At 33.4% G+C, this 17,494-nt stretch overlaps 1 protein-coding gene across 13 annotated transcripts in view; it reads left to right on the top strand.

Annotated features, from left to right (window-relative positions):
- The window catches only part of LOC139527663 (2'-5'-oligoadenylate synthase 3-like), a 49,443-nt gene that overhangs the window by 9,813 nt on the left and 22,136 nt on the right, over nucleotides 1-17,494 (top strand). For 3 of the 13 annotated variants that reach the window (XM_071323218.1, XM_071323217.1, XM_071323224.1), the window contains exon 2: nucleotides 11,091-11,162. The gene's annotated coding sequence lies outside the window, so the exon portion shown is untranslated. Of the gene's footprint in view, nucleotides 1-20; nucleotides 63-97; nucleotides 117-7,823; nucleotides 7,902-11,090; nucleotides 11,163-11,737; nucleotides 11,858-12,806; nucleotides 12,911-17,494 lie in introns of those variants that run through there. The other 10 variants (XM_071323214.1, XM_071323221.1, XM_071323220.1 and 7 more) reach the window with 10 other exon arrangements.

The following is a 17,494-nucleotide window of genomic DNA, read 5'->3' as shown; positions in this document are numbered from 1 at the left end:
ACCGGCTTTGTTTCCAATTTTATAATATTTGATAAGGGAGACAACATCTTCTTCAGGAAATGGTAACCTTTTTATTTTTCGTACATTGTATGAAATGCTATATAAACTTGATTCTGGTATTAAATGTAATGCCTGGAATAATCAATATATATATATATATATATAGATACAAACTGTCAGTTGTCAAAAAATGTGAAACAGTAGCAAAATTTTTTTACGTGGGTGAAATTTTCATCGGGAAGCCGCACGTCAGACCCGCGCGGGCTACCGCGGGTCTGTCGACCATCGAAGCCGGCAAACTATACCCTCGATAAAAAAAAGTTACGGCCTCACCGAACGATTTTTGAACTGTGATTAATATTTTTTTTATGTAGACTAAAATTGAATTGTTTATACCATAGAATTTAAAATGTATGTAGGCTTTCCATTTTGCATCATATCCCACATAAATTTTCATTCACATTAGGATACTTTAGTAAGATTTGCGTGACCTCGTTGGCTCTCTTGACCCAAGAGAGCCACATATTGACGCAATTCTGAACAGCACTTTATTGATATATCTTGCAGAAGAAATCAATGACAACAGTCTAGATTGATAAAGCATACATTAATCTTTATCTCAAACACATTTTTTGGGGCTAGGATGAAATTTGAAAAAAATAGGCAGGACAGGAGTTTTGAGTAAAAAAAAAAGGCAGGATGTGACACTTGCAAAAAATGAAAGTCAGGACGACAATTTAGGTAAAAAAAAGTCAGGATAAACTAAAAAAAAAAGAGGCAGGACAGAGATTACAGCTAAAAAAAAATGCAGAACAAAATTTTTCATCCTAGCCCCCCCCCCCCCCCCCCCCCCATAAAAATCAAATGGAAGCTCCCTAAAGGAAAGATTTCTGATTTTTTTTTGTTTTTATGTAAGTTCCTCCTTTAAAGGAGCACTAAATTCAAGTTTATCCATTTCGGTGGTGTGCTTATCATTCATCTATGATTTTTTTTAATATAGGTCAACATTTCTTTCGGAGTTCTCTGCACTTTTCAATAAAATTAACATATTTTCATTTGACCATAAATATGGTCAAAATAGTCTAAAAAACGTCAATTGTGGGGTTATTAGGGCAAGATAAAAGGCATCACGCATATGAACAGAATCAGCAGATATTTCTCTTTCTATATATTAACAATAGAAGGCAATATGCACTTACCTTAATTTTTTTTTATATAACTTGCAGGCCAGATTGCCGTTCTTATAATATTTTCAGAATGATTTTGCATCGTCATCAACATTCACCAAATGCACATAAATTGTATTATCATGAAAACAAGGGAATTTTAATAGGGTTTTTATTTATAAAAACATTTATTGATAAATATAAATAAATATGATCTCAGAGGGCAAACATTTGAAATCGTTCGTAATTGTGTCCAGTCGTAATTGCGTCCTGTGGGGCTATTGCCACAATTTGTTTGTAAATGAATGGAAGGCTCAGATATTTAATACGTCAAAAATTTAAATGTTTAAATTATAGAATGTACAAGTCTGAGTTTGGTTTTGAAGATTATTTAACTACATTGCCTTTTGATCTAAGAATTTAAATTTAATTTGTGTAAATATAGTAGCAGTAGTCATAGGTTACCTATTGAATGTGGTAGAATTTATAGCATTGAAGAAAACATTATATTGTAGTGCAATTCTTTTTTTGCTGCACATCCCATTGAAAGTACCCAATTTTGTTGATTCAGTTACAGTATACATTTTTCTTCAATTTTTACCCAATTTTGGGCTATTATCGTGAAACAAACAGTTCCACAATTAAACTTTTTTTCATACTTTCATTAAAGTTGAAGTGGACCAATCTGAATAAATTTAACTTAAAAAAACTGTAGGTGTTGTTTTAAGAAAGTTTTATAATATTTTGAAGATTTTTTGTGTCAAATTTACTATGCTGTCAATTTTGTAAATTTATGATATTTCTCTGTTTTAAGAACAAAATGCATATATATCATTTCAACTTCTTTGTTATAAATGATTGAAAAAATACATATCTAAATAAAAGGTATGTGATGTTCATGTTTCTGGTAAAATTATTTCTTGTACCCCTCACCCATTTTCCCAAAACTTTGGCTTACTCGACTGACTTGATTGGCGGTTAAATTTGAAAAAAATAGCATTCAAAAACTACTGATAATTGTTAATTATACATAGTTTTTTTCACACCGTTCAGATTGATTATTATAACACTCTTTAAATTCATTAATTCCACTTGTATCACAATGTTTTGGGAATAATTCCAGAATAAGATTTCAACGAGACTGAAACCACCCAAAAAGGGGAGGGGGGTAACTCCGCAAGATTCCTGAGAAAAAAAACATGCATTAATCCCCTCGTCCCTCCTCTAAATTTATATTTTGCATTATTTAACCGAAGAAAATACAAAGGCAAATACATTGGCTCCCCCTCACACAAAAATAAGACAAAATAAGAATTAGATACTTCCTAAATTCAAAAAATTGCAACGCCAAAAATTAGAAAAATTAAAAAAAAATCACAGCTCCAAAACATATTAATATCCGACGCACCTTAATAACTTGCGGTTATTCCTCTTCTCTCCCCATTGTTGCCTTGTGATAGGTCGACCAATACATCCGTGTTAAGCTCACGTATGGAAGGGTTGTTTCAGCGTATACTTAATATTGCATTCATGAAATACTTGCCACTGCCTGGACTTAAACCGACAAATAATCACATATAATTAGTTGATCTATAATATATAAGGGATCAATCGCAGACATAGCAGTGAGGCGCACTCGAACGCCTCTACCCAAGAGGACACATTCCTAGTCTCCTTTATTAAGCTGCGCCTTTGTCTATTATACAAAGCTAAGAGATAGTTTAATTTTCAAACCCCAAAATCACTGTGTTTTCTTCGAGTGTTACTTGTTCGTTTATCTTCTGTTTTTTTTTTTTTAACTATTTGATGTTTGTTATACGATGTTAATTATATATTTAGCGTTCAAATTCAAATTTCGCGTTTTCTCCTTTCACTTTCACGCGAAATCGAGAAATATGTAACATGTAATGACCAAGACAACATTAACAGCAGATAGTTTTAAAACTAGAAAACAAGAAATTAAAGAATGAGGAGCAAAATTTAAATTAAGATAGTTGATTGAGGTGCCCAAGAACAGTAAAGGGGGGTCAGTAAAGCATCATGTACTAACTGCCCATTTTAATGTATTTTTCCTTGTAAATATTCATTTTTTTTTACCAAAGGCAATTAAGAACTTTCTGGTGTTAATGTTGTCTTGGTCATTACATGTATTCAAGCCGAAGACCTTCGACATCTGAGGTCACATCTGTTGCTAAGCTATATTTTGAATAAGCTAAATGCATTTTCAACCTAAATTTTAGTTTATTATGATCAATTTAAAACAATTGCATCTCCAAAGACATAATTAGCGTTTTTGCTTTCTTGATTTCTCGATTTCTCGATTTCCCGATTTCTCGATTTCTCGATTTCCCGATTTCCCGATTTCTCGATTTCTCGATTTCTCGATTTCGCGATTTCGCTTTCTCGATTTCTCGATTTCCCGATTTCCCGATTTCTCGATTTCTCGATTTCGTGTGAAAGTGAAAGGAGAAAACGCGAAAACGCGAAAAGGCGAAATGGCCGCATCCGGCCACCATAGATTATAACAAATTAACGACGTGTCAAAGAATGATCCCAAATCAGTTGCGTATATATAGTATCACTGGGGTAAAGCTGATGACCGTAACTGCATTCACGGTCATCCCAAGATGTCGGATGCAAAATTAGGTCAGTTTCTGTATTGTCTGTTAAAGTGTTTCTATATCATTTTCTTTACAAATTATACATTGAAACGATGAAAATTAATAAAAGAATCACTCGGAAATCACTAATTACTTCCGAGAAATGTACATGAAACGGGAAATTCGATTTGAAAAAATCGTGAAGATGACCGTAAATCATAATCAAAATATTTTCAAGATGACCGTAACATATAACAAGGATGACCGTGATTGGTAAAAAGATGACCGTAACTTTGTTTTAGATTTATGAGTTTGACTGTCCCTTTGGTATCTTTCGTCCCTCTTTTGTAAAGGATGACCGTAATTTGTAAAGACTGACTGTAATTTATATAGGACGACCGTAACTTTTATAGGATGACCATCAATTCTAAGAAATATCCGTATTTGTATTGAAAGCTTTTTGTTGAGTTTGTCGATCTCAATAGGGGCTCGGTTGGTGGATATAAATATGTTTCATAAATTTCTTTTTTTAAACTATAATATAATTGGCCGTATTTAGGATTTATGACAATGATAGTAAATTGCATATTTCTCGTAAACAATGAAATATTTATTGATAACGACGTTAAAATTTTAACACAAATTGACAGCGATACGACGAAAATTTGAAGAAACACGAATGTGTCCCTGGTACACGGATGCCTCATCTACACTATCATTTTCTATGTTTAGTGGACTGTGAAAATGGGATAAAACTGTTATTTGGCATTAGAATTAAAAAGATCATACCATAGGGAAAATGTGTACTAAGTTTCAAGTTGATTTAACTTGAAGCTGGACAAACGGACACACAAACAGACGAACGGACGAACGTACGCACAGACCAGAAAAAACATTATGCCAATTAATGGAGCATAAAAAACATTAATAATACATATGGATATTCGGCAATCGAGCCCATATGTATGGTTCCAGAGCAAGCAGATTAAAATCTTAATTTGTCTTGATATATGCAGGCGGAAACACTCTTGAAATAGAACAAAAGAATCGAAGCTCTTTGTTAGAGAAGGCGATGAATGTTTACTGTAATGTTTACTATAGTGACAAAATTTTAAAAATTTAATAGAAACAAATACAACGACAATTTTCTTCTCAATTACGAAGTGTTTTATTTTAAAAACACCATTTGCATAAGTTTTCAATGTATCTATTACATAGTAATGCAAAACAATAAGATATCAAGTCGACGACATGGGTATCTATAAGTTGGATGTAGAAAATGCTTATGCTCCGATTTATTTATTTTTTTTAAAGAGGGACGGAGAACATATCAATCTTTTAGTTCAGAAATTTTCGTGTCTGCCCTTCCATTATGTGAATCAAGAAAAAATTCCCCAAAATAGGTAACGATTGTATCGAAAAGAGAAAATCGAGTGCACCTTTTTATGTTAGGGCATGTTTGAGGTGTATATTTTGTCTTTAAAACGTACAAAGCAAGAGTATTTGATATAGCATCTCGCTTCAGATTCTATCATTTTTATATATCAAAGCTACAGGTTGACTTTATAACGTAAAAAAATGACAGTACGAAAAGATGAAAATTGAATATATGGATCAAGTGAAATACCTATCTAATGAATCATAAAAACAGAAGGTGTGTTCGAATAGCTATTTTATCTAAAAGTTCTTGTCGACAGTCTTTTAATTTGGATGATGAAAATGAATATCTTCGAAAAAATATGATTTTCTTGTGTGTGATAACTAGGGTTTATAATTTCAACCACTGAAAATATTTAGTCTGCCCTTTCACGAAATATTTAGTTAGAATATTTTTTTAAATGCTTAAGAATTTTAAAAAATTCCACTTGACATCCGATCAGACAATATTTTTAAGTTGCATCAATGCAGACAAGATCATTTACTGATGCTCATTAGCTAGTAGATACATTTGTCTTTTAAAATACAACTGACGTATAAGGATCATAATGGTGCTATGTGGATAAATTTGTCAGTTTTCAAGAGCAAAATTGGCAGAGCGTCATCCCTACAATGGCTTCCATTTCTACGATTGTGAGCATGAACTGGCGTAATGGGGAGATACTTTTGACGAAGTATAATCCTGACTGTATGAATAACATTTCTGTATATATATATATACAAATTGACAACGTTCCGCCTTGTGATACGATATTCGTTCAAGACTATTTTAAGGATCTACTTTGCTGGAGCTCACCTTCACAAGTTTAGTCGTATGATATTTTCAAAAATATTTTCTGTGATTTTATTTGCACGACAAAATGGAAGACGATATAATATCAATGGGTGTACATGCATTGGCATTTTTAAAAATGTGTATTCATTATAATGCATTGAAAGGAATCCCAGAAATAAAAACAAATCTTTTGTCGTGCAGTTGGAGGCTGTGCACCGCATTTTTTTCATTATACTTGTAAGGTGTTATTTTATCGCGATTTTGTAGCATGTTTTCCCTACCTGTTTATTTGCATGTCTTTTTGCAAATTCATTTTAAAAATGAAACCCTCTACCGTAAAAAAGATACATATGGTAAACTTTGCATTTGAAGCACGTCTTATTTTCTTCTACCTATAGGATAGTACTCTCATATTAATATGTTTATACCAACACGATTTATCATTTGATACAAAAAGGTAGTTATATAAATACGGATATTTCTTAGAATTGAGGGTCAGCCTTTAAAAGTTACGGTCATCATTTACAAATTACGGTCATCTTAAAAGCAATTACGGTCACCCTTGTTATGAATCGCTGTTTCTGTTACGGTCATCTCGATTGTGATTTACGGTCATCTTCACGATTTTTTCAAATCGAAATTCCTGTTTCATGCACATTTCTCTGTAGTAATTAGTGATTTCCGTGTGAATCTTTTATAAATTTTCATCGTTTCAATGTATGATTTGTAAAGAAAATGATATAGAAACACTTTAAGGTTTATGTACCCTTCTGTAGCCATTTTTGTACGAATTTTTTCAAACCTCAATTGTATCAAAACTACAGATATAATGAATAATAGAGATAGGCCATTTAGTACCTATTCGAAGGGGAAACTTGATGCAAAGCATTTTTTTTTACTGTTTCATTGCATTTGATAGAACAAGAGGACTTTGTGGCAAATAAACCAAGATTTTTATAGAAAATCCACAGCCTTTAATACAGAGATTTTTGTTATAAAATTTGAAACATAAATTACTCACTTGATTTTCTATGATGTGCTAGTGTTCATTTTTTACAAAAAGTTCTAAGCAACCTGTAAATTCCAAAACACCTAATGCTGGGTCACTAAAGTCGAGCGCACCCTAAAAGGTGTACTTGATTTTGGCCATATTTATATTTGTTTTAACCAATAATTACATTTATAAACTTGTTTTAAGGAAATCAATGCTAGCACTGCATGCAATAATCCTATAGCTATCAGTCATCAAATTGCCAAATATGAGAGTACAAGGATAAAGGCTGTGGATTTTCTATAAAAATCTTGATTTATTTGCCACAAAGTCCTCTTTTTCTATTAAATGCATTGGAACAGTAAAAAATAATGCTTTGTATCAAGTTTTCCCTTGGAATATGTACAAAATGGCCTATCTCTATTATTCATTTTATCTGTAGTTGTGATACAATTGAAGTTTGAAAAGTTCGTACAAAAATGGCTACAGAAGGGTACGTAAACCTTAACAGACAATACAGAAACTGACCTAATTTGTCATCCGACATCTTGGGATGACCGTGAATGCAGTTACGGTCATCAGCTTTACCCCAGTGTAGTATTACCTGAAGATATTTATAGTCGAAAAATAGACCATGAAATGTATCTGCGACTTACTAAGGCAACGACCATTAACATTCGAAGAAAAGGGGAACAGTAATTGTTCCATTTCATACTCGTTACTTTTTTTCCCCAGGATTTATTTTACTTTTTCAAAACGTGCAATATCCTTGTCGATTATATAAAGTATCCACGTAGTCAATTTGATGATCGCATACTCATTAAAAATTAAAATCATTGTGAATATTGTTGTTAATTTAGAGTATCATACTTCAATAGTGGTGAAAAGCATGCTGGACATTTCCCACGCAAATGTGTGTAATCTAGGTTAACGTAAGTAACGTATTTTTCTTTATTTTCATAAATTAAAGGCGTGCTTTAGTTGCAATATGCTTATTTTTTTAAAGATACGTTTGATTAAGAAAATTTCTGTTTTACCGGATAAAACAAGGCTCTCGTGCAAATGTGATACATGCTCCCTTTACGTTCGTTCGTACCTTTCGTCAAAATGTAAGAAAGCTCTGTTAATTACATGTATTACAGAGCAGTGGTGGATCCAGTTTGGGGGGGGGGGGGGTCCGTGGGTTGAAACACCCTTTTTGACGATCAATGCATTTGAATGGAGTCATGTAGTTGGATACCCTTTTGTCCTGGGTTAGGAACCCCCTTTTAAAGTGGCTGGATCCCCGCCCCTGCAGAGGATAAATACAAATATGAGATTCCGAGAAACAGTACAAAATTACTACCAAACTCCACGTGTTACTAATTAATTGTAAACTCGTAGTAGCCCCAACGCATTGATGATTAAGTGTTAGATGCATGTTTTTTTAATAGTGTTATTATACGACCGCAAATTTTGAAAAATTTTTCGTCGTATGTTGCTATCACGTTGGCGTCTGCGTCGTCGTCGTCGTCGTCGTCGTCGTCCGGCGTCCGAATACTTTTAGTTTTCGCACTCTAACTTTAGTAAAAGTGAATGGAAATCTATGAAATTTTAACACAAGGTTTATGACCACAAAAGGAAGGTTGGTATTGATTTTGGGAGTTTTGGTCCCAACATTTTAGGAATTAGGGGCCAAAAAGGGCCCAAATAAGCATTTTCTTGGTTTTCGCACTATAACTTTAGTTTAAGTTAATAGAAATCTATGAAATTTTGACACAAGGTTTATGACCACAAAAGAACGGTTGGGATTGATTTTGGGAGTTTTGGTCTCAACAGTTTAGGAATTAGGGGCCAAAAAAGGGCCCAAATAAGCATTATTCTTGGTTTTCGCACAATAACATTAGTTTAAGTAAATAGAAATCAATGAAATTTAAACACAATGTTAATGACTACAAAAGGAAGGTTGGTATTGATTTTGGGAGTTTAGGTCCCAACAGTTTAGGAATTAGGGGCCAAAAAGGGACCCAAATAAGCATTTTTCTTGGTTTTCGCACCATAACGTTAGTATAAGTAAATAGAAATATATGAAATTTAAACACAAGGTTTATGACCATAAAAGAAAGGTTGGGTTTGATTTTGGGAGTTTTGGTCCCAACATAATAAGGGGCCCAAAGGGTCCAAAATTAAACTTTTGTTTGATTTCATCAAAATTGAATAATTGGGGTTCTTTGATATGCTGAATCTAACTGTCATGACTGTGTATGTAGATTCTTAACTTTTGGTCCCGTTTTCAAATTGGTCTACATTAAGGTCCAAAGGGTCCAAAATTAAACTTAGTTTGATTTTGACAAAAAATGAATCAGTTAGGTTCTTTGATATGCTGAATCTAAAAATGTACTTAGATTCTTGATTATTGGCCCAGTTTTCAAGTTGGTCCAAATCGGGGTCCAAAATTAAACTTTGTTTGATTTCATCAAAAATTGAATAAATGGGGTTCTTTGATATACCAAATCTAACTGTGTATGTAGATTCTTCATTTTTGGTCCTGTTTTCAAATTGGTCTACACTAAAGTCCAAAGGGTCCAAAATTAAACTTAGTCTGATTTTAACAAAAATTGAAATCTTGAAGTTCTTTGATATGCTGAATCCAAAAATGTACTTAGATTTTTTATTATGGGCCCAGTTTTCAAGTTGGTCCAAATCAGGATCTAAAATTATTATATTAAGTATTGTGCAATAGCAAGTCTTTTCAATTGCACAGTATTGCGCAATGGCAAGAAATATCTAATTGCACAATATTGTGAAATATCAAATTTTTTTTTAATTAGAGTTATCTTTCTTTGTCCAGAATAGTAAGCAAGAAATATCTAATTGCAAAATATTGTGCAATAGCAAGATTTTTTTTTAATTGGAGTTATCTTTCTTTGTCCAGAATCAACTTAAATCTTTGTTATATACAATATACAATGTATATTCACTTTTTACTACCAACTGATAAATTAAAATAATCTTTACCATTCAGTGATAACAAGCAGTTTTTTTACATCTTAATATTTTATGATGTATTTAAATGAGTAGTTATTGTTGCAAACTCCATTAGAAATTTTAATTGAGATTAGTTTTGGAATAAGGGAAAGGGGGATGTGATTAAAAAAATTGGGTTCAATTTTTCTCATTTGAAATTTCATAAATAAAAAAGAAAATTTCTTCAAACATTTTTTTGAGAGGATTAATATTCAACAGCATAGTGAATTGCTCTAAGAGAAACAAAAATTTTAAGTTCATTAGAACACATTCATTCTGTGTCAGAAACCTATGCTGTGTCAACTATTTAATCACAATCCAAATTTAGAGCTGAACCCAGCTTGAATGTTGTGTCCATACTTGCCCTAACCGTTCAGGGTTCAACCTCTGCGGTCGTATAAAGCTACGCCCTGCGGAGCATCTGGTTGTCTTTGAACTAGCTGTCAGAAACTGTGAATACTCTCAAATCTGTACTGTTATATATGTATTTCTATTTGTATCCGTCTGATGACTTTTTCAACTGATTTTTACAGTTCGTTCTTACTGTTGTACTGTTACACCAATATCCCAGATTAGAAGGAGGACTGGCATCCCGCTGATATGTTTAACCCCGCATTATTCTGTATGAATAAGCCTGTCAGTCAGCAATCACGTCTTACCCTTTTTTTATATTGTGGTTTGTTGAGTCGATTGACAAATTTCTCAGGGCATTTTTACATCTTGTATTTAGGAAATGACCATGCAAATGTATTCTGACGTCAGAAATCTAGTGGCCCCGATTTTTTTTAGATGTTACTGTTTTTATCAATCCCTTAAACTATGTGCCAAGTACTTACACACAGCTGTCACTATGCACCGACGGGATAATAAAAATTGGTCGATTTGCAATGGTATATTATACTTACTACATGTACAGGCCAAAAGTATTCGTCACCTTCATTTGTTTGCTATCTATTCATGTTTTTCATTTTTTCAAAAAAATATTTTGAGGGCATTTATGGTGATCATTTATTTTTCTTTCAATAATACAATTCGGTAAGGGAGGCCTCGTTGGGAAAATATCTATCGATTCGTTGCTGTCAACCACTGTATTTCATTCTTTCTGATAATTACAGGTATTGAATTATTGGCACATCCACAAACAACAACGGTATAGTGGAATGGAATGTCTTCGGCTTATTTGAAAGGTTAGTTAAAGACGAAATAATGGTTGTTTAATAGTATGAAGCGAGAACTGGATAAGTCAGTATAATAGTTTGTATGGGTCTCCAAAACTGTCTTATGAAGTTCATTTTCATATTAATCACCAAGAACTGTCAATCAATGTCATTTAACAGTCTAATGCGTCTGTAATGCCCTCAAGTTGTAATACATTTATTACACAATCATTGTCCTTGGATAAAACATCAAAGGTGTGTAACAGTCAATTAGCGTGTGCAGGTTACAACACTCGATTAGTGCTCACTGTTACTATGAAATGCAAATGTTGATTTTTCCCAACGGCAATATTGAGTATTGTCAATTATAAAGTGACATTTGTATAATTTTTTTCTGAACTTAAAAACCACGAAAATTAATCCCCACGAACTTACTTTTGTATACAAAACCACGAAATTTTAACCCCACGAAAATAAATGTTTATACAGTATATATATATAAACGTTTTTGTCATTGTATGATGTAATTTTTCAAGTGTTTTTGCGACGAAAAACTTCAAATACATGGTGTGATTTAACGACATTTTATGATATGCATTCATCTTTTAAATAAATTTGCTTGTAAATAAGTTTGTAAATATAAAATCTGGGGATAAGATGTGGATATCACGGGCCATTATCTATATCTCAGATCAACAACGATTATTTAAGGTGAACACGTTTATGTAAGTTTTGTTCAATATCTTTAATCTGAAAATGTATTTCATATGTACATGTATATCACGAAATGTGATTGTGTTTTTATTGAAATATTGCAAACGTATTTTGCTGTTTTATTTTGATACGTATACATTCTTTTACTGTTGAAAGTTAGTTGAAAATGATATGTTATTACTCAAGGAAAAAGATTTTCTTAATTCTGCCGATACTTGAAACATAGTACATTTGACATTTTCTTTTGAGCTCAATTCTGCAATTCCTCTCTCGGTCTGTCTGTCGGTCTGTCGGTCGGTCGGTCGGTCGGTCGGGGTCGGTCGGTCATTTTCTTATGAGCTCAATTCTGCAATTCCTCTGTCTGTCTGTCTGTCTGTCTGTCTGTCTGTGTGTCATCATCCGTCCGTCCGTCTGTTGTTTTATAATATCGTTTCGTTCTTTTAATAATCAGTTTCCAGCATTTTTTTTCGTCATGCTTAAAGATATTGACTTGATATTTGTGATTTGGTTCACACCATGGCAAGTTTTAGAATTTTGTTCCAATACAATGCTTTCTTAATCAGTAGGAGACTATGTATTGCAATGCAAAACTCATAGAATGCTTGTTATGCATATAAAAATGTAAACAGTTTAAATGATTATTGTCAAAATAAGAAGTACAAATACGTCAAAATCGTCAGTTCAATCCTTATAAAGGAGTTTGCACGTTTTCACCACTATTGGAAAAAAACCAAAACTGTCCGCAACAATAATAAAAACTTCAACTAAGTATTCTTACGGGGGACCGAAATCGCCTGTCAGATTCTTCTAGAAGTGACCTACTTTTGCGTAAAGTTTAATGACAAAAAATCAGTGGTTGGCGCCTTTTGTGAATTAATTTTGTCATTATCCTTTAGTAATGATTTTAATCATATTTTTGTGTTTTAAACTTTAATTGTTTAAAGATTTTATACACAACAGATACAGAGAACAGATAAATTACCAGAGATGTCAACAACAAAATAAAAGATCAACGTTATAGTAACTGTGACCGAAATGACCAGTCTACTAGTCTATTCAGTGGAGTAATTTTCCTTCAATCTTAGTATTTTACAATTGTTTGTATTTTCGGCAATACTCTTGAAAAACTATTTTAAAGCTAAAGGGAAACTTTAAATAGAACAAATGAACAAGTTCACAAATCAGTCAACATGGCTGAAATCGGTAGCCATTATAGCCCCTTCGATGTTTTTGTACTAGTAAAACAGTAAAATAAAATCCACAAAAAACACATTATTCTGACTAGTCTTCAATCGACCCCTTACAGAAGTTATTACCCTTAATACTGATTGTAATCGTAAATAAAAGATAAAATAAAGAAACAACATGATGATACCAAGATCTACAAATTGGTCAATCTGATAAGCATTGTCGAACTACAAAAGTTGTTTCCCCGACAGTTTTAACCAACTTTTTATACGACCGCAAAATTTGAAAAAATTTTCGTCGTATATTGCTATCACGTTGGCGTCGTCGTCGTCGTCGTCGTCGTCCGAATACTTTTAGTTTTCGCACTCTAACTTTAGTAAAAGTGAATAGAAATCTATAAAATTTTAACATAAGGTTTATGACCACAAAAGCAAGGTTGGGATTGATTTTGGGAGTTTTGGTCCCAACAGTTTAGGAATTAGGGGCCAAAAAGGGCCCAAAAAGCATTTTCTTGGTTTTCGCACTATAACTTTAGTTTAAGTAAATAGAAATCTATGAAATTTTGACACAAGGTTTATGACCACAAAAGAAAGGTTGGGATTGATTTTGGGAGTTTTGGTTCCAACAGTTTAAGAATTAGGGGCCAAAAAAGGGCCAAAATAAGCATTATTCTTGGTTTTCGCACATTAACTTTAGTATAAGTAAATAGAAATCAATGAAATTTAAACACAAGGTCTATGACCACAAAAGAAAGATTGGGATTGATTTTGGGAGTTGAGGTCCAAACAGTTTAGGAATAAGGGGCCAAAAAGGGGCCTAAATAAGCATTTTTCTTGGTTTTTGCACCATAACTTTAGTATAAGTAAATAGAAATCTATGAAATTTAAACACAAAGTTTATGACCATAAAAGGAAGGTTGGGTTTGATTTTGGGAGTTTTGGTCCTAACAGTTTAGGAAGAAGGGGCCCAAAGGGTCCAAAATTGAACTTTGTGTGATTTCATCAAAAATTGAATAACTGGGGTTCTTTGATATGCCGAATCTAACTATGTATGTAGATTCTTAATTTTTGGTCCCGTTTTCAAATTGGTCTACATTAAGGTCCAAAGGGTCCAAAATTAAACTTAGTTTGATTTTAACAAAAAGTTGAATCCTTGGGGTTCTTCGATATGCTGAATTTAAAAATGTACTTAGATTTTTAATTATTGGCCTAGTTTTCAAGTTGGTCCAAATGGGGGTCCAAAATTAAACTTTGTTTGATTTCATCAAAAATTGAATAAATGGGTTCTTTGATCTGCCAAATCTAACTGTGTATGTAGATTCTTAATTTTTTGGTCCAGTTTTCAAATTGGTCTACATTAAGGTCCAAAGGGTCCAAAATTAAACTAAGTTTGATTTTAACAAAAATTAAATTCTTGGGCTTATTTGATATGCTTTATCTAAATATGTACTTTGATTTTTGATTATGGGCCCAGTTTTCAAGTTGGTCCAAATCAGGATTCCATATCAAGTATTGTGCAATAGCAAGAAATTTCCAATTGCACAGTATTGCACAATAGCAAGAAATATCTAATTTCTTGCTAAGAATAGCAATTAATTTTCAAATGGAGTTATCTTTCTTTGTATAGAATAGTAGTTGATAATATATGTTGGAAATTTGCCAGACAAGACTATGATGTCATTTTTAGCTCACCTGGCCCGAAGGGCCAAGTGAGCTTTTCTCACCACTTGGCGTCCGTCGTCCGTCGTCGTCGTCCGGCGTCGTCGTCCGGCGTTGTCGTCCGTCGTCGTCGTCGTTAACAATTTACATTTTGAACTTCTTCTAGAGAACCACTGAATGGAATGGAACCAAACATGGCATGAATGTTCCTTATGAGGTGCTGACCAAGTGTTGTTACTTTGTAGCCGATCTATCATCCAAGATGGCCGCCAGCGGGGGACTTAGTTTAACATAGGACGCTATGGGAAATGCATACAAATGACTTCTTTTAGAGAACCACTGAATGGAATGAAACCAAACATGGCATGAATGTTCCTTATGAGGTACTGACCAAGTGTTATTACTTTGTAGCCGATCCATCATCCAAGATGGCCGCCAGCCGGGGACTTAGTTTAACATAGGACCCTATGGGAAATGCATACAAATGACTTCTTTTAGAGAACCACTGAATGGAATAAAACCAAACATAGCATGAATTATCCTTATGGGGTACTGACCAAGTGTTGTTACTTTGTAGCCGATCCATCATCCAAGATGGCCTCCAGCGGGGGACTTAGTTTAACATAGGACCCTATGGGAAATGCATACAAATGACTTCTTCTAGAGAACCACTAAATGGAATGAAACCAAACATTGCATGAATGTTCCTTATGGAGTGCTGACCAATTGTTGTTACTTTGTAGCTGATCCATTATCCAAGATGGCCGCCAGCGGGGGACTTAGTTTAACATAGGACCCTATTGGAAATGCATACAAATGACTTCTTCTAGTGAACCACTGAATGGAATGAAACCAAACATGGCATGAATGTTCCTTATGTGGTGCTGACCAAGTGTTGTTACTTTGTAGCCGATCCATCATCAAAGATGGCCCCCAGCAGGGGACTTAGTTTAACATAGGACCCTATGGGAAATGCATACAAATGACTTCTTTTAGAGAACCACTAAATGGAATTAAACCAAACATAGCATGAATGTTCCTTATGGAGTGCTGACCAAGTGTTGTTACTTTGTAGCTGATCCATTATCCAAGATGGCCGCCAGCGGGGGACTTAGTTTAACATAGGACCCTATTGGAAATGCATACAAATCACTTCTTCTAGTGAACCACTGAATGGAATGAAACCAAACATGGCATGAATGTTCCTTATGAGGTGCTGACCAAGTGTTGTTACTTTGTAGCCGATCCGTCATCCAAGATGGCCGCCACTGGGGGACTTTTGAATGAAATTAAACATGTTCCTTTCCTTATAAATGAGGTTGTGTTGTCACTTTTAGCCAAATTTTATATTTTTTTATATGATTTCAAAAACCCAAGTAGAATCAGGTGAGCGATACAGGCTCTTGAGAGCCTCTAGTCTATTTTTATTTGCCAATAACTTTATGTAAATAACTTTATTGGAAATTTGCCAATATAAAATGTTGCTGATGAAGCTTTTTGTCCTTATCTTATCTAAAATGTTTTTAGATAATGTATGTTGGACATTTGCCAGACATGACTATGATGTCATTTTCTATTTTTATTTGCCAATAACTTTATGTAAATAACTTCATTGGAAATTTGCCAATATAAAATGTTGCTGATGAAGGTTTTTTTATTGTTTTATACAATAAACAATGTATATTCACTTTTACTACCAACCAATCTTTACCATTCAGTGATAACAAGCACTTTATTTTACATTTTAATATTTTATGATGTATTTAAAAGAGTAGTTATTGTTGCAAACTCCATTAGAAATTTGAATTGATATCAGTTTTGGAAAAAGGGAAACGGGGATGTGAATAAAAGGTGGGGGGGGGGGGGGGGGGGGGTGTTTAAATTTTTCTCATTTCAGATTTCATAAATAAAAAGAAAATTTCTTCAAACATTTTTTTAAGAGGATTAATATTCAACAGCATAGTGAATTGCTCAAAGGCAAAAAAAAACTTTTAACTTCATTAGACCACATTCATTCTGTGTCAGAAACCTATGCTGTGTCAACTATTTAATTTTAGATTTAAGAAGTTTGAAGAATAAATCTTTAATTGATTTGTAAAATCTTGACATTTGTTTTGTGTAAAAAAAAAAACATGTAATGTCAAAAATTTGATCACAATCCAAATTCAGAGCTGTATCACGCTTGAATATTTTGTCCATACTTGCCCCAACTGTTCAGGGTTCGACCTCTGCGGTCGTATAAAGCTGCGCCTTGCGGAGCACCTGGTTATTATTTACCTTTTGAAAAACTTTAATGGGTAGAAATACACTCAGTCCACAAATTTCTACAGATTTGAAAAGGAAAAAAGCCTGAGGGAATCGTATGTATGTATGTATGTGCAATATCATCAAAATGCACTATTTGAACGTGAAAAGAAATTAAAATAAGTATGTATGTATGATGCGATACATTTACCTTATTCGATCCATAAAACACAAAATCAACTTTCACATTAAACTTTAGAAATCAATGTATAGGTTGTATTTCTGTAAATATGAACAAAAGAATTTCCCATTCGAACTCCTTTTAAAGATTATATCCATGAAGGAAAGTTTATATGCACTTTTATGTTTTTTAAAGAACCAAAACATTGGGCTGCTATCCATATGTATTTATACTGATAACGATTTCAATTTGTGGCTCTATGAAATGAATCATGTAGATCATATCACGGAACCAGTCATGTCAGTAGGTTAACAAAACAAAATATCTATGAATATTAATTTCTCCCCAAAACACGCGTGGTTTGCGAAACAGCTGTT

The sequence above is a fragment of the Mytilus edulis genome, chromosome 6 (genome assembly GCF_963676685.1).
Source record: "Mytilus edulis chromosome 6, xbMytEdul2.2, whole genome shotgun sequence".
Classification (NCBI taxonomy): Eukaryota; Metazoa; Mollusca; class Bivalvia; order Mytilida; family Mytilidae; genus Mytilus; species Mytilus edulis.
This window is presented reverse-complemented; position numbering and strand designations above follow the sequence as displayed.